At 35.9% G+C, this 25,614-nt stretch overlaps 1 protein-coding gene across 4 annotated transcripts in view; it reads right to left on the reverse strand.

Moving 5' to 3' along the window:
* LOC131425794 (MAP kinase-activating death domain protein) overlaps window positions 1–19,739 on the reverse strand; it is a 71,126-nt gene extending 51,387 nt beyond the window's left edge. For all 4 annotated transcript variants that reach the window (XM_058587955.1, XM_058587956.1, XM_058587957.1 and 1 more), the window contains exon 1: window positions 19,367–19,739. The gene's annotated coding sequence lies outside the window, so the exon portion shown is untranslated. The remainder of the gene's footprint in view (window positions 1–19,366) is intronic.
* Window positions 19,740–25,614: the final 5,875 nt, after the last annotated feature.

Below are 25,614 nucleotides of genomic sequence, written 5' to 3' on the forward strand. Positions count from 1 at the left end.
CGGCGGGTGGGTAATGTCACAGACATAACTGGAGGACGAGAATACGAATAAAATTTTCATGATTCCTTCACTCTTCCTAAAATTGATTCGTATTAATTGTTTGTTTGTGTAAAAGTTGCAACATTTACTACTTCGCTTCCAGAATTATAACGAAGTAACAGATCGGCTGAAAAGTTCGTATCGTTTCTATGAGAGGGCGCCACTAGAATTAAATCCATACTATTTTCAGTTAGTACCAACCTTCAAAAGATACGTGTATAAATTTGACAGCTGTCTGATTATTAGTTTGTGAGATATTGCATTTTGAGTGAAGCTACTTTTGTTATTGTGAAAAAAATGGAAAAAAAGGAATTTCGTGTGTTGATGAAACACTACTTTTTGATGAAAAAAAGTGCCGCCGATACCAAAAAATGGATTGATGAGTGTTATCCAGACTCTGCACCGGGTGAAGCAACAATTCGTAAGTGGTTTGCAAAATTTCGTACTGGTCATATGAGCACCGAAGACGATGAACGCAATGGACGTCCAAAAAAGGGTGTTACCGGTGAAAACGTGAAAAAAATCCACAAAATGATTTTCAATGACCGTAAAGTGAAGTTGATCGAGATAGCTGACACCCTAAAGATATCAAAGGAACGTGTTGGACATATTATTCACGAATATTTGGATATGAGAAAGCTTTGTGCAAAATGGGTGCCGCGTGAGCTCACAATCGATCAAAAACAACAACGAAAAACCATGCTGAAATTGAACGAATTGGGCTTCGAATTGCTCCCTCATCCACCGTATTCTCCAGATTTGGCCCCCAGTGACTTTTTCCTGTTCTCAGACCTCAAGAGAATGCTCGCTGGTAAAAAATTTAGAAGCAATGAAGAGGTAATCGCTGAAACTGAGGCCTATTTTGAGGCGAAGGACAAATCGTACTACAAAAATGGTATCGAAAAGTTGGAAGATCGCTATAATCGCTGTATCGCCTCTGATGGCAATTATGTTGAATAATAAAAACGAATTTTGGCAAAAAAATGTGTGTTTCTATTAAACGATACGAACTTTTCAGCCGAACTGTTAGTTGTTTTTAGGCTGAAGTTTGACTTAATCACTAACATATTCTACTATGAAGAACAAATGAGTAAAACAACAAGGATATTCTTTTATAGATTTACAGGAAAGCATCGCAGTTTTTTGGGAATACTTTAATGGCTCTGAAAATAATCGATTTGGGGAATTTATCCGATGTTTACAATAGTTGAGTACTGTTTGTCATCATTTATTTATCTACATCAGAACCTAAATTCTAAACCAGGATTTTGGAACTGGAACTGAATTTAAGACCTGCACTCGGAGCCTGGTACATGCTGAGAACTACGTTGCAAAATTCAGGTTAGTAATTCAGATCAACAATTTAGTTGATGAATTTGGTTCTAGAATTCTGAAACTGAACTTTTTTCGAATTTAATTCTACACTCAAATAAAAATTCACGTTCGATTCACTTGAAAAATCACGTAAACTGGTTTCAAATGTCAAATTGAATATTTTACGTGACGAAAATGAATGTTATACGAACATCCCCTAAAATGAATAGAGCCATCACATAAGGTTTACGTGAATTGACCAAACGTCAAACAATCTACATGAATTTCCAGTGTGAACAACTCGATTTTGAAAATGGCGAACAGTGGCCCTCAAGTAGTGTAAATATTTGCGAGAAATGTTATTTAATTGCAATTTTTTACTACATCGATCGGTTCATTCCAGTATGAAAGTTTCCATGTGTTCGACTCGACTGAGTGCCTTCGTGAGTCCGGATGTGTGCACGCTCCTGCGAATGCTTCAAACAGGCCGTTGGTCCACCGAAAAACGAGTTCAAAATCAGTATGAAGTTAGAGACACTGGACCCATGTAATGGGACCTCAACCTGCATCGGTAGTGTTGTGGGGGTTCTCGGATCTCGCCACGGAAAAGCCAGCGATCGCAAAACAACTAAAATATTAGTTGTTTTTCTGATTTTGATTGGTTAAAATTTGGTACAACTAATCGGCTGTTGTTTTAACTAATCTGTCATTTTTGATTTATCGTGCTGGCAGCTTAGCAACGACACCCAACAAGTAATGAAACGTTTCAGTTGAGCAATGCCAAACACCCTGAGCGAACAATGAAACGTTTCAATGAGATGTCACTCGTGCAATTGAGCCAAGACACAATCCCAGCAAAGTTACTTGTATTCATGAAAGCAAAAAAATGTCTCAGTTGTTTCCACCAATTATTCAGTTATTTGAACTTAAAACGCCAATTGCAATAAATATTTTTCACTGTTAGCCTCTTCGGGGGGCAGCTAATCGTTCACTGCTTGAACAACGAAATTTTACCTAATTAACTGCTTATATCTTTTTCACTAAACTCACAAAGGATATGGAAATGAACTAAAAGATTACAATTCTCAAAAGGGAACTCACCAGAAAAATGGTCAAAGGGAATTAGGAAATTTTTCCTTCACTTGCAGAATGGCTCGCTGGTAAACCTAATGCTACAGATACACTTTCAGAAAATACAAATAGTACCACTTCGCTTTAGCAGCAAATTTTTAAGCGTTAAGCGGTTTTAATAACATTGACATGAACTATCCTAGAATACATTACTCTCAGATGAAATTAAAACATTTATACTGTAGGAATATCTATTTAACACATGGAAAACTTGATTGATTGAATTAACTGTTATATTCTTCTGCATACTTTCACTTACATAAAACGACCACTATGTAACTAACATAAATGGCGTTCATTTACCATTGAAAATTTTCAATATGAAACGCTTCTGGTGAAATGAAGAGGTTTTTTGTTCTGAGTTTTGCTGTCTTCGTTCTCCGCCAAGTGACAGCATTGGAATACAACAATTTCGGTTACCTGGATGGTTATGTCAAAATCAACAGATATGTTAGTTAAATCAACAACATTTTAGTTGAAACAACCAGGGCGTGAAACAACAATTGCAACATTGTAATTTTGTGATCTGCGGGTTCTCCGTGCGATTTCGGCTTCGGCTGGATGGCAGTGACAACATAACGATTTCTGGAGGCTTGTCGATTCGAGATCCCACGACGTTATTAGTTGCTTTTAATTTTTTTTTAAATTCTTTACTGATTTTCTAGAATAAATGTTTTATTTTTCATGGCATTTTTCATTTTTTAGATTTATAAAAAAATCTGAAATCTCCCTTTTGACTTCAATCAGTATATAAAATAGTGATTCTTTGGTATCTAAATTTGATATGAACTGATAGATAAATGTGATATGATAAATATGATATTACATTTTTCCTATGAAACACGTAACTTTTACTGGATTATGCATTAAACAGCTTTTAAATGCCAGTCTATTAAAACCTACGTGAAAAGTAGGATGGAAAATATTCACATAACTTTTCACGTAACTATAACATGATTATTATTTTGAGTGTAACCCATTCAGATCCAAATACTGCCAGATAAATTATAAATGTACACCTAAGACAAGACCTAACAACTCGACGTGAACATTTCATAAGGACACATAAACCAATAAGAGTTTCTCTTTGTTTAGTTTCTCTTCTGTTAATAATTCCTTAATTTGCAAGTTCATTTACAAAATTTTCATGTAGAATGAAAGACAATATTTTCAGTTTTCTAACAATTCTAAGTTCTTATTCATGTTCGTACGTACGTAACTGGGCTCTTATTCATCCTTCATTGTTCTTCTTTTCGTCACTTTAGCCATGCTGAAAATATTTCAACTTCACACGGAGCCGCAAAACAATCTAATGTAATAGTACTGTTACTGTACAGTACTATTAGTGAGAACATTCTACTAACAGCTCAAACAGAAATTTAGTGAATCTAATGTACTTAAACATTCCACCCAATTTGGGGGTTCCATTCAATAACCTAATTTTAGGTAAAGTGGCTCTAGGTAGTTTCCGTAAGGCACGTGCAAAAATATACTTAACGATTAGTTATACCTACTTAATGGTAAGTTTTACGACTAAACTCAATTTCAGGTTGATAAATTGTACTTTATTTTAGCTTATTGAACTAAACTCTGGCTGTTGGGCTGTTTTGCTCTTTGTATTTAGACAACAATGGAAGGAGCAAATGAAAGAAAAGATTCAAAAGAACTAACTTTCGGTACTTCAATAGAAAATTATGCAATTTTTTTCGGACGATCTGTTTTACGCGAATTTTCATTACTGAATTCTGTAATTAGATATACACTTCATAAGACAAATCTAAATAGTTGTCGAGTACGGTAAACACCATATCGTCCGTATGACAAAATTCTCTTCCAACAACCGAACTTCTGTAAATACTGATTGTTGTGAAAACGCTACTAAAACGTTAAACGAAAAAAAAACCTTGAGGGGTTCGTCGAATAGCTTGAGGTACAGGTGCACAAGTTGCTATATTATAACTACTCAAAGCTTTTTGTTTACTTATGGGCAAAAAATAATGTCATATCACTATGTTCACTTGCTGCCAAAACATATCGTTCGAGGGTAATTTCTGGTGGTCTCGACGGATTGTTCATTGTTCTGGAAGGCGTTCATAATTCCGGTCAACCGGGACCATAAGTCGCATTATTTCTTAACATTCCGTTAATTTTTCGTTTATATATAGTGCAATAAAACCGTAGCCATGATTGGTTCAAATTCGAATTTAATCATTTATGTGGGAAATATCCAAATCCGAAAAACCTAATCGTAAGATGAACTCTTCGTTCTCAATGCAAAATTTTTAATGGAACGATTCAATTTAACAGTCTTGCCATTTTTTTTCTGTCGCCCTATGTCGGTATATGATTACCAGTGCGGTAAAATTTCATGTTCAATCGAATAATCTAAAATAAAAATTAAATTTATGGCCGCTGACTGTCAGCGTATCCCTACTAAATCATTTGACTTTTGCTGCCATTTTCAAGTGAAGCTCCCAGAATTCATCGTCAGTTGAATAGTCGTACCTAGTCATTTGAAGTTTTGCTTGCTCAGTTTCAAGTGCCAAGTAGTATAGCTGCTTCATTGTCTTCGCTCTTAGTAGTAAGCAGATTCGAACGAATAGAATTATAAATTGAGAAAGTATTAAAAATGAAAACTGAAGGAGGAAACCATTAATTTATGTGTATTCTGTGATTGATATTTCAGTTATCTAGATTAGTTGAGCGTCCTGGTGAGTGTAATATCAACAGAATTTAAGTTATGACAGATCGGCTCTCAGACACTCAATATATGATGATTGGTAGAGCCTGGTTGGCAGCAGTCCAGTGACTTAAGCTTTCCAATCTTCGTCATGCAAAGTTGATAATTTATAGTGACATTTAGCAGCTCTGCTCTGAACTGCTCTACCAATTGCACCTCTCGTGAATGCAATTATTCATCAGAATAAGCCGATTGATTAAAGCGATGTACAGGTGCTTTGTGCCTAGTCCGTCAGATTCTATTTTAATCCTGTTCCTAGTGGGGCTTAATAAAGCTGGCTCAAGTACGTTGATTATGTATGACATCAACGTGGTAAACGATTCCCGCAACAAGTTATATAAACGGACAACCGAGCTTCCCTTTCAGTCTTCTTCGAACTAATTCTCAGGTCGTTAAAAGTCTGATTAACGCCATCCACCATCGTTATCAACACGGTCAAGGGATACGATCCGCCTCGAGTGTCCTCGGTTTCCCGTTTCAATATTCAGACTGCGTACCAACGACCTTGGAATTCGATCGATTTTTGCTCGTCCTGCTCACGAATCACAAATGCTCATATCGGCCGCATCGCATCGTCGTCGGGATCTAATGGGCTTAACATTGGTAGCAATATTGTTAGGTTCTCAGGGGAGATGCAGCTATAGCTAGGAAAAATCTGTGGTTCAAGGTCCTGTATACAACCTTGTTCGACACTATAGGATTAATCGCAAGTTTTATTGCTATTGTATACAACAGTAACTCAATTAAAACCCACCATTATGCGTCTCTTTTTATGAGCCTGGATGGTGTTCCTTGAGCAAACAGACAGATGAGCCCATCTCAGAACACATAACCGTAGAAAGTAACGGTTGTCCCGTAATAAATACCAACACTCCGATAACGATATTTGAGTGGAGCTAACGGGATGATGCTGAATGTGAAAGTTATGTAATTTAGAGACCCATTATAGCAGGGGAAAAACAATGGTCCTAGCTCGGCACGAACATGATGATGCTATAAATAGTTCACTAACTGTACTAAAACTCTGCGAGTGTGAATAGCTTAGAAAAAGCATTCACAGTGTGATTCTTCTATCAAATCCGTATTTGCCATTTCTGTGGAAACTATGTTGGCATAAAAGCATGTTCTTGTTGTGTGGATTTATTTTTCTTTTGCAGAACCAAGGACACACAAGAAGCAAAGTTAGGAAACTTCCATTCATTACTATCAATTGCTGAAGTTGACCATTCACGGCAGGGTGCTTTTGACAATGACTAACTTCTGGTAACGACTGTTACACAATCATAAAAAATGTATCATCACTTTATAATTCGTAAGAAAGTAAAGAAAATACATCCAATATGAGAACATCTTCTATGAAATGGAATGAAAAATAACCTTCTTGGCCGTAAATAAACGCTGTAATCGCCAAATAGATTATGGTGCTTTATATACATACCATCCTTATCTATATTATTTAAGCTGAAATTCCAAATTTCAATGCGATGCAGCCAGATTCTGCAGATAATAAATTTTTTTACCGCTGGATGCTGCGCATTCTTCCTCCGGACCAAAACTACGGACGCGAGCACACTTCGGAAGCGTGTTTGACCATACTGATGCGGATGCGAGAGGACTTTTGACACCGATTGGTGAGAATGTGATGCATCCTGTGTACAATATTTTACTCCATAGAACATAATGAACGCCTGGCAATGGACTGAAGTGATCCGAAGCGACTTAGGAAGGCTAAATGGATCAGAAAGCTCATTGCGTTTATTTTCTGGGGTTGTTATCATTGTCATGTTATCATGTAGCAACTCTCATTCGCTTTCCGGTCATCGAGGGAGTGACGCAGCGACGGAGAGTGCACCTTCTGAGTGGTTAAATCTCAAACGCTCATGTAGCAACTCTCATTCGCATTCTGAAACTGGACGCTGGAACTATATTCCGGAACTGATTTCAGTTTCGAAATAGTAGTTCTAGAAATGCAACTGAACTCTGAGTCTGTTCTAAGTTCTGAATCTAGTTCTTGAGCTCAGGTCCAGTTCCTAATTCCAGAATTCTTCAAATCGGTTCTTTTGTCCTGAATACGACTTACTTTATTATGGGGCGCTTTTTCAAAATATCTTTTGATGTACTTAACCCGGAAATATGAACAGGAATTCGTGATTAAATTTTCAACAGCGTAATAAAACCCTAAAAATAATTAAAACATTTTCTAAAACTTTTGGAAATAATGAGGAAAATTCATCACGCTTGCTTCCTTTTGTCGCATCCGGACGACGGTTTTGAGGTAGTCAGGCACATATCAGAATCTATTGGACAAATAGAAAAGGTAATCTTTGAATGAAAACTGTTCATTTCTCTTATTGCTACAGACGGAACTGGATGTCGAGGTGAGGTTCTCCCACCAACATCAGTAAGAACAAACCAAGTATAAAGCGTGAAACGCTCAGGTCGTCCTCTCATTTGGACTTCGGTCGTCAGGAGGAGCAGTCGGCAATGAAAGTAGACCTTTTGCGTGGTGAAAATCCTCAAACGCTCAGGTCACCGAGCCAGTTTTAATTTGATTAGCTTTGTGCAATTTTCGCAGTGCAAAATTCGCAACAGTTTTTAATATCTTAGAGAATTACACAATTTGGCCCTTCTGAATGCCAGAAATTTATCTCGTACGGCATTTTGATAACTTTTTTCACTGAAATATTTAAATCCGAAAATGAACGAAATGATTGACATCAAAATTCTGTATAGTTCTATTTAGAACAATAATTGTATACCCAAAGAATTATGCGAAATTTTCTTCACTATACTGTATACGGTCCATTTTTCAACCACTTGTAGTTTGTAGTAGAACTTCCTGCTGATTTGCTGTATAAAATGCATAGCACCGATTTAGAAGCCATTATTGAAAGGTTCCTTTCAGAACCACTATTATTTTATCGTGAAGAACTATACTGGTTATTTCGTAATATTTAATTGTGTGTCAGAGTGTTTAATGCAACTAATCTGTACTTTAGTTTAGGATTATCGTTTCAAATTCTAGAAAGAGGAAAGCTTGCACAATCGATGAACTAATTGATATTCGAAAGTATAAAGAAAGCGTGTCAGTTTTATTCGTATTCACGACATCCAGTTATGTCTCTGACATTACACACCCGTACTTTATTTTTTATTCGATTTCATTTGATATTCATCAATCCCGCATGTACATACAAAAAACGAATCTTGAGACTAGGTAAATGAGATTGAAATATGTGTATGTTTGGTAGTGAGAAAGCAATGTTAATGGCAATAACATTTTCCATAATTAGTATATAGGGACAATAACTTGTTGCCTTTCATATGTATTTTTTATTGAAAAAATGAAATCAAGACGCTAAAAATCTAGAACCGATTCAAAACGGTTTTGCCAATCTTGTATGGCAAGAATCTAACAGAAACAGAACCGTTCATAACCTCTAGGCGAAATTCTCTGCCGGAAACGGTTGTTGCATTGTTGCCAGACTTTTGCAGGAATTTTTGCAGAATTCCGGCAAAAATGACTGGCAGAAATAGCCAGCCGTCTGGGGGGAAATCTTCCCGTCGCGTACAAATGGGACAGTGCCAGTAGCTGGAGGACATTTGCAAGCTCGGATCCTGTCTCTGACGAAAACTATTTTCTGTTTTTGCAATCCGGTCTCATCATCTAGCGATTTCTACCGACATTGCCTCAAAGCGGACTTAGTAATGAATTCTCACTCGACTGATCACCTGACTGACTTGGCTGTTTATGAGTGCTCGATCAATCCGATTGACAGTAACATTATAAATGTCATTGAATTTTCACTCACTTCATGAATGTCAGACGACTTACGCCACTTTATCACACTTCAGCTATGGGAATGGACGATGTTGACCAAGGTAAGCCTTTTCGTTGATTCCAAGCAAATTTCAACAGCTCATGCTGGAATTCTAGAAAGAATTCTCATCTACTAGTTCTATGTATCCGAGGAACTTGATAAAAAAAATTATTTCTAATTCAATTAAAAATCACCACCAAAACGTGCAAAATCGAGGAAAAATAAAACGAATTTGCACTCGTTTTTTCTTACTCAATTTCGCCACATTTCCGAACCAATCGGTTGAAGGCGAAATTCTTTCGAAATCCATTGTTTCATTGATTCAGATTTCATACTGAATTCCACATGGAATCCTGAATGAAAGTTTTTCGCCCATTCGGATATGATTCGGAATTAATTCCGAACTGACAATGTCGGCATTCTTCCAACAATGTCAATTAACAAGGGACAATGCGACTTACAAATTTAGGTGCCCAAACAGGAATTTGGAAGTGGGTCGGCAGTGTACTAAATATTAATATATACACGGAACGACCGAAATTAGCTCTGCGCCTAATTCGTATTACTGTTTTTGAATTAGTTGATTTTAGCAACAAATTTTCCAAAATAACTATGAAATTAGTTAAAATTGAGAATTTACTTTGTTAAAAAAACTTTTATTTTTAGAGAATTTAGAGAATGTGTGAATATCCTGGACACAAACCAGCAATATTTCAATCCAACACGAAATTCTCATTGACTACTAATTTTGTAATTAAAATAAAAAAAAATGTTTCTATTTATCTATCACCATCATTACTGAAGGACAGTGCAAAGAAAACAAAAATGAAATTGGTTTTATTAACAAGTTTGTTAGCCAAAAACTCATGAGAAGTGTCAAAGCAAAACAATCCATTACAAAGCTAAAAAGGACAGCCTTGTTGAAACTGCTTGCAAATTGTTTTGATGTTTTTCGCATGTGTTACGATATATCCATATATAAATTTCTAAACCAATATGTAAAAATGACGTAAACTCTTAGTGGAAAGTGTATTTATTCAGAATTTGTGCACATTTGAAGCGATTGTGCGTAATACTGTTTTTACGTGGAACAGTGAAGTAAGTTTTGAATGTTACATGCTAAATGAAATTATTTTTTCTACCAACCTTCCGGGCTACGCCGTCCGGTGTACTACTTGTATTCGGTTTTTGTTTTTCGAGTGCTTAAAGTTTTCAGTAAAAGAGTCGATTTCGCGAAGTCGAATGAAGAAAACAGTGATTTAGAAGAAAAAATTTCAAAAAGATGTTTATGTCTCGTTTATGTCTTTTTCTCCAATACAACATCGTGTTTATACCTGCCAATATAGAAAAGACAACCGCGACATAAATTCTTTTCGGTAGTAGTGTGCCTTCTAGTGGCTAGTAGTCATTACGATGTTAACGTTTTTTTCGGTTACAGTGTGCCATATAGCTGCAAATTGCAGAAGCCAATTCAACTATTTATGTTGGTTGAAAACAACGTTTCATTTCTCTAATTCAATTAGTTGAATGGAAATGAAGTGTGCCTTAGCTAAGAAATGACAGCACGTTTAATTGGCGAATTCAACTAAAAAAATAGCCATTTTAACAAATATTTTTTTTATTATTAAGAGAATGAGAATTAAAAAATCTAAATTAGTAAAAGTAAGATTTTTTTAGTTATCTCAAAAAATAACTAACTAAAATCAAAAAATCAACTAATTCTTAAAAACTTAAAAGGTCCTTAAACAAAAAAAAACTAATTTTTCGCCAAAATGCTGATTTCAGTCTTTCCGTGTATTGTTACAAATACTATCGCCGGACTCAAATTGATATTATTAATACTTAAAATATTCAAACCGTTTCAAATAATGGTCTCAATATACTTCGCGGGCTCAAAATATAATACAGAATCGATCTCAGTGATAAATTTTATAAATGTATTGCCCTTTTCCTGTTAATGTCATTTTTACTACGGATAACGTTCTGACTCACAGTTAACGCGCTACTGTTGATGACCGGTGAGGTGCCGCGTAGCGTTATGTCCGATCAACGGGGAACCTAGTCATAACATCGACTATAGTTGCAAAACGCAAATTAGTTTTCAGAAAATCAAAAGAGAAATATAAGTTTGTTTAGTACGTTTTTCCAAACAAACGTATCTTTGTTTCTTAAAGATTTATTAAGCAATAGCGGAGAAAACTGCTTTTGTGTTTTTCAACATTGGCTGTTTTCTTAAGTTTGTAGGTAGAATCATAAGCTAAGTCCATGAGCATTTTGCGTCATAATGAACTAAATCATATTAATGCTCAGAAGTCATCGGTTGCACCCTCAGAATTAGTTATATGCAATTCTTATGGAGACATTCGCAACGCTACGATCGGGCCGATATTCGGGCTCAATCGACCCGATGCTGCTGGATAAAAATCACTGACAGACTCACAGTAACAGTTTGAAATTCCCAATCATATTCCAGTGATTAAGAAATCCTCATTCAGAATTCCATGTGGAATTCAGTATGAATTTCGAATCATTGCAGACTCTATAGTACGAAACTCGAATCTGAATGAATTTTACCGTCAACCGTTTGGGTCGGAAATCTGTCGGAATTGAGTAAGAGTATCAACGACGACACGACCTGCCACTCGTCTATCAAAACTGTATCGTAAATTTAACTACCCCTCAGTAACTGGAAATGTCAAATCGGAAACGCTAGTGAATTTTTTTTAAACTGGCAGCACAAGTTGATATATTTATTGATTTTGAATAACAGTCACCATAACCTTGGTTACTGCATATCGAAGGCAAGATGAATGTAAACAAAATAAATTTCAGATCGGTTATTATATTACGGAACATTTCAATGGATTTACCTGACTCGAGCGGAATGTAAAAATTGAGAAGTATGAGTTATGTCTTTTATGAAGCAAAATTCAGGTCTTGACTTGAAACCGTTGTGTGAGAAGGAAGACATGGAAATGACCGACAACGAGTTGAGCGAGGCTAGTGCTCTGCGGTACCTGCATAACGTACGGTAAAATGATTTCTTTGTGGAATTCCACTAGTTTTATTTTTTTTTTATTTATTTATTTAATCAACAGACAAATTTAAGTCCTAATGATTGTTTCTAAGTATATTTAAAAAAATTTCGCTTATTCGGCTGCGGGAAAAATGAAAATCGAATCCCGTCGAAACACTGTTAAAGGTTCGTTGCAATCCAATGACGGCACCGTTGATTCCGTAGTTAGTACGACGTAGAGGCAATCTGAGGAGGTTGTTGTTGCGGAGAGCTCTGGAACGAACGATGAGGTTGATTTGACTAAGAAGTGCTGGGCAATCGATATTGTTCGTCAAGACATCGGCAATCAGCATTGCACGGAACAGGTCACGACGCACTTGCAAAGTATCGAGCCCGATAAGCATTCCACGGCTTTCGTAGCTCGGCAGCTGATGAGGGTTGGTCCACGGCAATTTGCGAAGAGCGAAACGAACGAAACGTCGTTGGATTGACTCAATTCTGAGAACACCATTAACATAGTGAGGGTTCCATATCACCGAGCAGTATTCGAGTGTTGAGCGAACAAGTGAGCAGTAGAGCGACTTTAAACAGTATATATCTGTGAAGCGCTTAGCAATTCTCATAACAAATCCCAAACAACGAGAAGCCTTCGTAACTATGTAACCAATATGCTGCTTGTAATTCATTTGTTCGTCTAGATAAACTCCAAGATCCTTGACACAAGTAACTCTTTCAATCGCAGCATCATGGAGGCAATAATCAAACCGCAAAGGGTCTTTCTTACGAGTGAACGTGATAATGGAGCATTTGCTAATGTTTAAAGCCATTCGGTTGATCTCGCACCACCTTGAAAAAATGGTCAGTTGACGCTGAAGGTATGAAGTATCCTCTGCACTCTTGATTATTTGGTATAACTTTAAGTCATCAGCAAAAGATAGTCGTGGGCCTTCTAGTGAGTAATTTACATCGTTGAAATAAAGGAGGAAAATCAGTGGACCGAGATGGCTTCCTTGAGGTATTCCGGAAAAAGCAAAGAACTCCTGCGATAGGCTGTCATTGATTTTGACCGCCAGCCGTCGATTGCAGAGATACGATTGCATCCATCGAAGAATACTGGAACCGAAGCCCAGCCTATCCAGTTTGGCGATCGTGATAGCGTGATTGATTTTATCAAAAGCTGCGGAGAGATCCGTGTAAATAGCATCCGTTTGGAAGCCATTAGACATAGCATCCATTATGTACGTCGTAAAAGATAAGAGATTAGTAGCAGTGGAGCGTTTCGGCATGAATCCGTGTTGAGTTTCCGCGATGTATTGTTTCCAGTGGTCGAAAATTGGTTTAAGAACTACTAATTCGAACAATTTAGGTATTGCGCTTAGGGCAGTAATTCCACGATAATTGTCAATGTTCTTTTTGTCTCCTTTTTTGTGAACTGGAAACATGTAGGAAGATTTCCACCTAACGGGAAAGACTCCGGTCGTGAGTGATAGTTGAAACAGTTGGCATAAAAGAGTTACTATTGCACTTGAACATCTTTTCAAGACAACTGCCGGAATACCGTCGGGTCCAGGCGAGTGTGAAGGTTTAAGTTTTACGATTGCCGTTAGTACAGTGTCGATGTCGATATTGATTAAATTCAAAGACTGGCTCGATATGGGAACATTAAGAGCCGCCTGAGAGATTTGGTACGGGCTTAAGGAAAAAAAAAAACGCTGGAAAATTTTTTCCTAAACATATCGCTTATCTCTTGCGTGCAGGAACAAGTTTGTTGTTCGTAAAACATTGTCGAGGGTAGGTCCGATTCCTTTCTTAGCTCATTTACATGTTTCCAAAACGATTTTGGATCAGACTTTAGCCTCCTTTGCACATTACGCAAATAGTTAGAGTAGCAACGCTTGGCTGTCTTTTTGTATACTTTATTTATTTGCATGTAATTTTGTCGAAACACTAAGCCGCCATTCTTCGAGTATTTCTTCAATGCGGTCCTTTTTGAACTTTTCAAACGTATTAGCTCTGCGGTTTGCCACGGAGCCTGTTTGGAGGGCTGAATAATTCGCTTAGGAACGTATTGATCGATTGCATACGTCATAACGTTAGAAAAGGATTGAGTCGCAAGATTAACATCGTCGTTGTCAAGAATTTCACTCCAGGTCAAGTTAGAAAGAAAAACAATGATACTATTGTAGTCGGCTTTTTTGAAATTGTAGCTGACGATGCGAGAATTATATCGGTCGTGCGACGATCCATCTGATTCGAGTACAATGTGGAGCGGAGGGTGGTGTCTAACGGATTTCACCAGAGGAAAGGGTGCTGCAATAATTCTGGGTGCACAATCCGATTGGCTCGAGAAGCAGAGGTCGAGTATTCTGCCATTCTCATTTTGAACGTGATTCACTTGACGTAACAGGTTGAGACTGTATCGGTCAAGCAAGTTCGTGATACCAGTGTGGAAGGATGAATGTAACGGATCTACATACAGGAAACCGTCCGAAGCGGGGATCCATTTCAGGCCGGGAAAATTGAAATCACCGATAATAAAGATTTCATCACTAGGTCGCATATGAACGGAAGTAATTTCGTCTATCGATTGTATATGCGTATCGATCAGTGACAGGTCACGTATCCGGTCCGGTGGAAGATAAACCACACAGAGAAATAATGATGAGCTATCACTCAAACTGATCTTCACACATACCTGCTCAACGTTGTTTTCAGAAGCGTTCTGCAAAAGTTGTGCTTTCAAACGACGACGAATAGCAACAAGAACTCCACCACCGATGATTTTGTTACTATTGCGGGAGCTGCGATCGGTTCGAAATACTTCGTAGTTGCTATCGAATGCTTGTATGGACAGCGTATTTTCGGTCAGCCAAGTTTCTGTTAATGCGATGATATCAAAACAGTAATCCTCGAATAGTGGCAATAAGGTGAAATACTGTTTCCACTGCTGCGCAATCAACCGACACAAAACAATTTTGACACCAGCATATTACACTGAATCCTACTGCCCAGACAAGCTAGCAGTTGAAGTGTACGGATGAATCGCTGGAAGCAGATCATTGTCCTCGTTCGTTGGTTTCATCCATAGTTTCGATACAATTCCGAAAATCGAGTTCATTTAAATGCATTTCTGCTTAATTTGGACCAAGTTTAACACTAATAGTACGATTCCACTGCTTTCAAAACATGTTTATTTGTTTTGGGGTTCCTTGGTAACTAGTCCATAGCAACTTAAACAGTGTTGCTCGAGAAGATTATTTTTATCATTTACAAGGGGTCGCTAGATTTGTGGTAACTGGCGGTGAATCGTTAGCGAACAGTTTTAATGCTGATTTTTCTTCGGAGTGCCTGGTCGTGTCGTCGGTATCAATTTGTTTTCTTCTTCTGTCTCTTCAATTTTGCTTGCTTTCGTGCTGATTTTTATCTCAATTCGGAATGAAAAAAACAGAACTTTCCAAACTTGGACATATTGAACTTGCTAAAGACCAGTTCTTTCTTGAACTCCATTTCAAACATAAGCTATTGGGATTTGTTAAAAACCAATAAACTTCCTACTTTGGTAAGTATTGTCAATTCTTTCAGTTGAAGTCAATAAAATGGCTTTTGTCGCCTAATTTTTACACTAACCCATCCATACAGAAAAAGAAGATCACATTTAAAGGGTGATTTTTGAAGAGGTTTAGAATTTGATTTTCAAAAAAACAAAAAAAAAATTGAGAATACTGTTGAAATCTTTATTTTAATCGATAGAACGATCAATATAATTTTATGTTTGAAGATGTTTTCATGCAAATGTTGTTCGCGGCTCCGTTTTAGATGGCCCTTCCGCAAGGTCCAATTTTGGCACACTCTCTCCAATATTTCGGCCAGTATTTCACGAATAATGCCATCGGCCCATAATCCTCACCAAACAGTGACTTTTTTGGGTTGCATTGGTAGCCCTTGCAATGCTTCTGGCTGATCTTTACTCCAGATGCGGCAATTTTGTTTGTTGACGTATCCACGCGGAAATACCGAAATCCGCATTTTGGCGAAAACATTAGTTGATTTTTTGATTTTAGTTAGTTACTTTCTGAGACAACTAAAAAAGTCTTACTTTTGCTAATTTAGATTTTTTTAATTCTCATTCCCTTAATAATAATAAAATATTTGTTGAAATGGCTATTTTTTAGTTGAATTCACCAATTAAACGTGCTGTCATTTCTTAGCTAAGGCACACTTCATTTCCTTTCAACTAATTTTTAATTGAATTAGAGAAATAAAACGTAAATGGTTGAATTGGCTTCTGCAATTTGCAGCTATATGGCTCTCTGTCACCGAAAAAAACGTTAACACCGTAATGACTACTAGATGGCACACTACTACCGAAAAAAAATTCAGTCGCGGTGGTCTTTTCTATATTGGCAGGTATAAATACGATGTTGTATTGAAGAAAAAGACATAAACGAAACATAAACTTCTTTTTGAACATTTTTCTTCTAAATCGCTGTTTTCTTCATTCGAATTCGCGAAATCGACTCACTCACTGAAAACTTTGAGCACTCGGAAAACAAAAACCGAATACAAGTAGTACACCAGACGGCGTAGCCCGGAAGGTTGGAAGATACAAAAAACATCATTTGACATATACAATTAGAGCGCAACATTCGAAACTCACTTCACTGTTCCGCGTAAAAACATTATTACGCACAATCATAACATATGCGAAAAACATCAATACAATTTGCAAGCAGTTCAATACTGTCCTTTTTAGCTTTTTAATGAATTTCACAGTGGGAAAAAATCTATGAAAACTCGCAATGAATTCTGTAAACCATGAACTAATTGAGATAGGTCAACAAACTTAAGCGTTTCGTATGTAAAAATGTCCAAGGAATTCAATGGAATGGTTTACAATGGCCTGCTCGTTTTACCCCGAATGTACAGCAGTTTGTTACCTTTTTCCATGGTTCTCGATTTCTTTGCGGGTTTCCTGTTTTTTTCCCACTGTGGATTCTTTTGCTTTGACACTTCTCAAAAGTTTTTGGCTAATTAACTCGTTAATAAAATCAATTTCATTTTTGTTTTCTTTGTGCTGTCTTTAAGCAGTGATGATGACAGATAGATAGAGTCAAATTTTATGATTTTAATCACAAAATTAGTTGTCAATGAGAATTTTATGTAGGATTGAAATATTGCTGGTTTGTGTCCAGGATATTCGCCAACTAAACACGTTCTCTAAAAATAAGTGCTTTTTTCATCAAAGTAAATTCTCAATTTTAACTAAATTCATAGTTATTTTGGAAATTTTGTTGTTAAAATTAACTAATTCAAAAACAGTAATACGAATTAGGCACAAAGCTAATTTCGGTCGATCCGTGCATTTAAAAAATCTTCCTCCAACTCTGCCAGCGTCCATTTATTAAATTATATAGACCGAACGACGATTCATGATTAAATTATAGACCAAACTGAACAAGTTTGACAATGCCACAAGACACATTTCACGAGTGATCTAACAAAAACAGTGTTGCCAAAAAGATACCAGCAAAACAATCACCCTTCATAATGTAACTGTCAATCGGAATGACCGAGCACTCAAAAACGAACAGTCGAATAAGAATTCATGTGGGAGGTAATAAATTTCTACTCAACGCTACGCTTTTGAGTACTCGGTTAGACTGATTGGAATTGACGTTTAGATTTCATTGAATTTTCGCTCTCGTTATAAATATGTAAAGGTAAAAGTAAAACCACAGACATCCAAACGAATCGGGCGAATTTTCATTCAGAATCACCGGACGGACTGAGTAACAAATTCTGACTCGACTGCTCGTTTTTAGTGCTTATTCAACTCGATTGACAGTGAAATTATGAATGTCATGGAATTGTCTCAAAAAGAATGTGTTAGTGTCAATTACTTAGAGATTTCGGGGAAAGTCGTATTTGGAATTTTGTCCTGTGAGTTAATTAGTGACACATTTTGGTGAATTCAATCTATTTTGTGGGTTGATAATTTACGTTAAGAATGCATTGTTTTCTATCATTTATCATCCAAACTTATTCAAATATCTGTATGAGTTATGTTCCAATGTTTTCAATTATATGATGCAATAGTTACACGGATTTAATTGAACAAATATTACTGCTATGAAACATATAACATTTTCCACAGTGTGTGATAAGTAGCACAGTTGCTACTGGAAATATATTCAGAGACAGGAATCTTTTTGCCCTTTATACAATCAATGTGCGCTTTTCCCAGGGCCACCGAGAGGAAATTCGGGCCCGGGGCCGTCATCATGAGAAACTCTGTATGTATGGGAATATCATTGAATTAAGAGATTTTCAAATACATTAACTTAACAAAATAACTCACATAGTGCTACTAGGAAAATAGACTAGGTACTACACAGAAAAACTAATGACACCTACACGACATGTAAATCAATAGTAATATGAAGTAGATATCAGTTGAATCGGAAATTCGATTGATAACCATAATCGATGCACAACTAAATTGGGATGCATTGAATTTTCATAAAATAAGACTGTATTTTTGAATTACCGCTTAGTTTAGCTTTTAAAAAATATAGAAAAAATGTACTGTAAAATAACTTAAAATTCCATTTCCTGCTCCAAATATGTGCATGAAAAAAGATGTTAATTCAAAAAATATCTGTGTTTAAAATTGCACTTATTGTTATTATTGGAAATATTCATTTTTTTTTAAATCGTATTACAATTTAATATTATTTGAATAATAATTGAATTCACGAATGCTAAAAGTTCTATATACAATCTTAGGGAAACATTCAATGATAAAAAATGCAAAGGCAGTTTTCTTCGTAACGCTTGATAAATAATCATAATTTTTTTTTGACCAAAATGTATTGAATGAAATGATTTTCTAATTTTGAATTTACGCCCAACAACAGCGGAGAAACTCTTTTGCATTTTGCAACATTGAATGTTTTCCTAAGATTGTAAATTTCCTCCTAGTGAAGCAAATTCAACTACAAACTAAAATTACAGCAAGGATGCGATTCAATGAGCCTTTCGAAAATTTCGTATCCCTAGCTGCCATCTCAATTTTACTAATCAAAACAGACACGTAAAAGTCAGCTGTGAATCCGACTGTTTTTTCTCATTCAAAGCTCTCCAACACCAATGAAGAATTCACTTCCACCACTTGTAAGAGATACTACTGCTGACGGACCAGTGAAAATATCGATTTTTCCTGTGAACCGAAGCTCGGCCATGATGGAAGTCTCTGCGTTTCGGTAGTTTGCTTTTGTTCAATGGAAATAATGGAAATGGACTCACCCACGCAGTTGTAAACCAGTTCTAGTAGCACGTGTTAACCGTAACAAATAAGCTACAAACTGATAAGCGTCGGAAGCGTTGCATAGAGTGCTTTTTTTAACGATACTCTCTAAATCGAACACTCACTGAATCACTTTTTGTCACACCTTGGCATTGCTTGTAGGTCAAATAAAACAACGTTCTTCTAGTTTTACTGTTAAAAAAATAACGACTTCCAACATATACCACGATTTTGATACAAATTTAATGACTTTTACACTACTCACTGATACGTTACTAAAATTCTAATTTTATTTGCACCATCACCATTATGTAAGGCTGCAAGCTTAGTCACGGATTGGAGCTTTCCAGTTTTCCAGCTTGTCTAGTCGAAGTCCTGTAGAAGACTGAAATTTCCGAACGATGCTGGCAGGAAAATTATGATTTTCCCCCCCAGACAGCCACCCACAGTAAATTCCTATCCCCTTGAATACCATCGCACGGACTGATAAGGAGAGTCACGTGCTTTGATACGCCTGCGCTTATGCTTTGTTGTGAACTTTCTTGAGTTGCCCTAGTGTCTGGGTGGTGGCAGCGCGATCGCATAAATGATAGAATCGCACACGCTACTAGAAAACTATCTAGTTTTAAGAAATTGCCATCACTTTCGACGATTTTTGTTAAGTAGCTCGGAAATGAATCAACGAAGCATTTAATCAGCGTGTTTTTCACGACGTATTCCATACTTTTTTAAAAGCTTTGGATAGAATTCTTAATTCACACTTAATTCACATTTGAACGATTGCTGATGATAGATTATTTACGTATCTCGGATGGTATTTGAAATAATTTATACGCATATATATTTGATTTGGATGGTAAAACATGTGCAAACACACAAAAAAAAATCTATTTTGAAAATTATTTATCAATTAATCCTTTGGTCCAACCATACAAATTAGGAATTTCCCAGATTTGTAAACAGCACCCAAGTTCATTTTCGAATTTGTTTTTTGACCCTAGAAACCGCTATCAAACTCAAACTCAAATATTATTACAGAAGCTTCTTTGCAAACGGGTTTGGAATGAAACAATACCGTTTATTAAGAAATACATTTAAATTATTTTTAGAGATTTCAATTCTATAAAAAAAAAATTAAAAAAAATTATTTTTAGAGATTTCAATTCTGGGATACAAATGTACCCTACAAAAGCGTTTAAATATAGAAAAAGTCACGAGATCTTTCTAGGGTGTATTTTACGATTCATTCGTGAATAATAATCAAAATTACCGCAAAATTCGAGTTTTTTTATCCAATATTCACTTGTTTTTGTATGTTATAGTATTTGATTCTTGACAGAACAAAACGGACAACTTTTTCAGGTCTTCAAACAATCATTGAAAAAAATTTATTAGGTTTTGGGCAGCGCAAAAATCGCTAAAAAGTTGGCTAGATTCGTCAATATGAAGATTGGTTTTTTCTTTATGTATTGAGTGCACGAATAAAAAGTTTTTCTCGAAGTCATTTCTTTTTTCAACTGGATGTCGATCGTATTCTAAAACTATTGCACGTATCAACGTGAACCAAACGGCATTTTACTCTCAATGGTCGGAGCAACAACCAAAAAACAGTCATTGTTGTATAAGAAAGTTTTTAACTATTAAAGGTGTAAAAAAGAGTCGAAAATCGACCATTTTGTTTATTTTTCATTTTGGAATTTTTAAATACTAGTTTCGACCATGGCTAATTCGATAAAGAATGGAAAACTGTTTTGCGTTTTGATTTCCGATGATTGGCTACCAAGAAAAGATGTCTCCCACCAACCACAAAAAACCCACCGCAATTTTAAAAATCTATAAATTGGACGATTATCTATGAAAACTTCGGAAATAGATAGAAAATCTACAAAACTGCAAATTCTGCTTACAAGAGAAACGGCAAACTTACATTCAAATGTGAACAATGAAAATCATTATTTAGCTTTAACTGATTAATACTGCTATGACGATGAATCACAAAAAATGGTTTTTATACATCATGCAGACTTCTGCGAAACCCGTATTTATTTCTTATATTCATATATATTCACGACCAAAATGGAAACGCAAAGGAAGCCTCAAAGTCGTAAATAAAATCTAAGATATTCTTACAAAGGAATCATCTTTCAAGATCGAAATGCACACACATATTTAGGAAAAATATTATCAAAGTGAAAGTTTATTCATTACAGAATTATTTCTTTCGATAAATTTAATATTGATCGTGAAGCTGATTTGGAAACTTTCTTGAATTCTGAATCATTTTGAAATAGGTTTAAAGCAGGTTTATGCTGATTCGTTATTTTGTTCAATTAACCTTATGCGGCATGATCCACTTGGCTGGAATATGATTTTATAGTAATTTTCAGTAGGCTTTTGTAGGCTTTAATATTTTAATACTAGATTTATGATGTAACACTAAAGACTGTTACAGGTATTTATTGAATTTAAAAATGTACTCCCAAGTAACATTTTTAATAGAAAGTGTAGCAGAATGAGAGGGTGCGAGTGAGCAAGGGTGCGAAAAACCTTTCATATATCATTAGACAGATACGTCTATCGCAACATAACTGGAACAGAAAATATTTCAATTACACTTTGTTAATGAAAGTTATAATCAAAAACGTAATCAAAAGTCCAAGTATAAATTATCGAAAGCTTCGTATTCTCAACATATCTTTAAATTCAATCTTCAAAATGCGATATTTACACAGAAATTTTAGAATATTAGAAGTATTTGAAGAATACTAAATACAGCTAGGCAATTTTGTACACCAATCGATTGAATTTGATACCAGCTATAATGTACGGCAAAAATAGTTTCAAATTTACTAAAGAAAATCCAAAAATTAGATATTTCACAGAAATTTTTCAAATTAAAATAAAATTAAACCTGTTTGACACTTAGCTTGAAATTCATATCGAATATTTAGGCATTGTTGATCATCAATCGATTGAATATTGCTTCAATTGAAATTTTTAACAGGAAAATCTATCATATTTACTAAAAACCTTAAGAAATTTTGTATTTTTACAGAAATTAGAGTTTTTGGTGACTCAGCTAAGGACGCATTCAAGAATGTTCGTGTACCAACCGACTAAATATACTTTCAGCTAAAATTTCAAGAATTTATGTTTTATATTTACCACAAATCTCAAAAAAAATCGATACTTTCACAGAAGTTTTCAAAATTGAAGAAGGCACTTACATGGATTTGCCGTAAGTGGCTTACCAACTCAATGAACTTAGCAACGTGTAAAATTTTAGGAGTAAAAGCTTATATTTCCACCAAAATCTCAAAAAATCTAAATTTTCGTGTAATTTTTCGAATTTAATATATTAAGAAATGTAAAACAAACATCTATGATCTTTTATGTACATTGAAATTGGTATCCAAACATATAGCTGATGTCAAATGCAAATTTTATATACCAATGTATATAAAAATGCATATGTCGTCGCTTTGAATTTAAAGATATGTCGAAAATACCAAAATTTATACTTGGACTTTTGATTACGTTTTTGATTATAACTTTCATTAACAAAGTGTAATTGAAATATTTTCTATTCCAGTTATGTTGCGATAGACGTATCGGTCTAATGATAAACAAATTTTCAAAATCGGACTTCTAACAACTGAGATATCCCTAGACAAAGTAAGCGTTCCCACTTTTTTTCAACGGACTTTAGTTGATTTTTTTATTTGAAAGATATTTTTATTAAGGTCTATTTGCGTACAAGCTTTACGTGGCCGATTGAGCCGATTTTTTAAATATTTTTTTTTGGGTTGGATCTCGTTGTCACCCTTTTTCTAGGGGAAGAGGAGCTTCCATTTCCCTGCTGCGAGGATTAAGGGGCACTTCGTTCGTGGTTCGTCTCGTCATCCATTGCCGCATCGATGGTATTGTTGTCGATTTCCGTCTTCTTTTCGTTGCTAGTTGCTGTAGATGCACCTTGCTGTACATTGGTGGCAATTGCTGGTTGGTTGGAGGGTAAGTTGTTAACTGCAGCTGGTGTACTTTGTTCTATAGGGGATGGTGATGGATTCGTTGAAGGGGATGCTTCATTGTTGTTGGTGGCTGTCACAGGTGTACTGGGGTTGCTTGGGGTTGGTGTGAAAGAAGCACCGTTGTCCTTTGGTGTGGTTGTCTCCTTGTCCAGTTTATCACATAGCTTACCGTAGTGAACAGCTTTTTGGCAATATTGACATGCGGCCATCTGATTATCATAGGTAACAAGTGATTTGCATGGAATTCTTGTATCTTGACCGAAAATCACATAAGAAGGTATAGCCTTCTTCAAGTGTATGCGTAATGAACGTACGCCATTTAGAATACCGGGGAAAAAATTCTTCCACTTTTCTTTTTCGATAGAGAGAATCTCTCCGTATTGCACACTTAAAACAGATTCTTGAGCTCGGCAAAATGAAATATCGAATTAGATCGGCAACACGACATTTTACTGATTGTTCAGTATTGCATATGCTATTTTCCGAAATTCGTTAATGTAATATTCTGATATCTCGGTAAAGTGCGTTCTTTTGCCGAAGTGTGGAAAAATATAATGCTGAGATTGTCAGTAAACAACAAATATACCGAAATCAGCAAATCTGTTTGCCGAGATTTCGAACAGTGTGTTAGCTTTTACTGAAACTCGGTGAAACATTTGTCATTTAATGTCTCTTGTCGAATGTGCAAAATACCACGTAGCCATTGCAGGTGGAGCGGGAAAATAATATACATTGGATGAAGGTAAGAGATTCTTATATTTCTTGAAAAGATAAGTGAAATAAAAAAACTCTGCTGTTAATATATTCTTAAAAAAGTCTTCTTATTTACAAGTTGATGCATTGAGGAGCACTGGGAATAATTGTCTTTAACCGTGATGTTTTCTTTTGAGGTTTGTTTTTTTTTTGTATACCGCATTAAAGTGGACATCAATAAAACACCCCCTTTCCCTAGCCTTAGATTTTGTGATATTTATTTCGTACAATAGTAACGAAAAATCCTTTCTACGTTAGATTACTGATGACTCGGCAATTCATTATTCGATCGTAATCGCTTTTGCCGAGGTAACAGCAAAAATGCTGCTGACAAGTTCGGTAATAATTGACAGTTAACAAATTTGGTATTGCCGAGATTCTCAGTAATTATTATTTTGCCGAGATGATTACCGATCTCTCGGCTGTGCAAATCTCGGCATTTTTTTTGCCGAGATTCAGCAATAAAATTTAAGTGTGTGGGACATAGTTTTGCGAATAAATGAATCGGTGACGCTTGAGGGAAGATCATGCACACGCACTTCTATAGCACTATCTTCCATATATACTGGAATGTTGTACTTAATGTTCTCGTGCTCAACATAGTGCACATTGTTATTGTCTTTTGCGAATTGAATTGCATCCAACTCTTTATAAAACTGGATGTAAATAACATTAATTGTCTTATTGCATTGAAGTAAATGCACACGTTTAATGTCAAGATGCATTTGCTCCTTAAGCTAACCTTCAAGTTCTCGTATCGAAGGTCGAATTTTGCACTGCCTGAAGTTAACAACAATTGTATTCGTTCGTGTCGGCGGTAGCTTTTGCTCGTTTGGTTCACCATTTCGAGGTCGTTCTATTGTTCACTACACAATACTGTATACTTGGTTTCTTCTGTCCCGAACGTAAGCGGTTTTGTTTTATCGACTGACTTGGATGAGATGTGAAACCGAACTGACTTTAGTTGAAACTTTTTATAATAACATTGAATAGAATCTTCGGTTTTCCATCGTTTCAAATGGATTTTATTCCGAATGAATTTATCTTTCTAATGGTAAAAAAAGTTTAGAAATCGGTCCAAAAATGGCTAAGATGTAGTTAGTCATAATTAGCGTTCCCACTTTCCATGGTACGCTTGGTAGTCCGCGTAACTTTTTACCCCCTTGGTATTCGGAGTGTTAAGTAAGAACTGTGTAAGATTTGCTAATTCAGCGTGGCGAATAGTTGCAGATGTCACCGCGATCAACACTATTTTGGGTGCCACATTCACTTCAAGCAAAAGATTTGTTTTGTCGTTGATTAAAATGATAGGTTTATTTTTGTTCTATTCCGATATAATTCACGCGTAAACGACATGGAAAAACATAGTTTTTTACACTTAGGAAAATCATGGTTGAACTTTATCATCGAGAAGGTGACAGTAGCAGGCTTCCCAAATGTACCGCCGCGCGACATTATTATTGAGG

Source organism: Malaya genurostris, chromosome 1 (assembly GCF_030247185.1).
Source record: "Malaya genurostris strain Urasoe2022 chromosome 1, Malgen_1.1, whole genome shotgun sequence".
In the NCBI taxonomy this organism is placed as follows: domain Eukaryota; kingdom Metazoa; phylum Arthropoda; class Insecta; order Diptera; family Culicidae; genus Malaya; species Malaya genurostris.